Genomic DNA, 296 nt, shown 5'->3' on the forward strand with positions numbered 1-296 from the left:
GGTCCAGCGGTTTAAAAGAAAGATTAAAAAGAGGGTGGTGGATGCAACACGAAGACTTCCCAGGGGGTCACCCATCCTAGTACTACTCTCGCCCAAGTACGCTTAACTTCGGAGTTTTAATGGGATACGGTGCATTAGTGCTGGTATGATCGCATCCGTCACGTACTGCGCGCAAAATGTACTTGACCCTCTCTCTCCGCGCAACTTCTCTCGCTTAGCGGTTTAGCGGTTTAAAAGGATAGTACCCTTAGCGAGCGGTCCAGCGGTTTAAAAGAAAGATTAAAAAGAGGGTGGGG

General features: G+C 49.0%; 1 non-coding gene across 1 annotated transcript; it reads right to left on the reverse strand.

Moving 5' to 3' along the window:
* Nucleotides 1-38: 38 nt before the first annotated feature.
* Nucleotides 39-157, reverse strand: LOC116008890. The gene has a single exon (XR_004096240.1). It is a non-coding gene; the product is annotated as a 5S ribosomal RNA (ribosomal RNA).
* Between the last annotated feature and the right edge of the window lie 139 nt (nt 158-296).

The sequence above is a fragment of the Ipomoea triloba genome, chromosome 16, assembly GCF_003576645.1.
Source record: "Ipomoea triloba cultivar NCNSP0323 chromosome 16, ASM357664v1".
Lineage (NCBI taxonomy): Eukaryota > Viridiplantae > Streptophyta > Magnoliopsida > Solanales > Convolvulaceae > Ipomoea > Ipomoea triloba.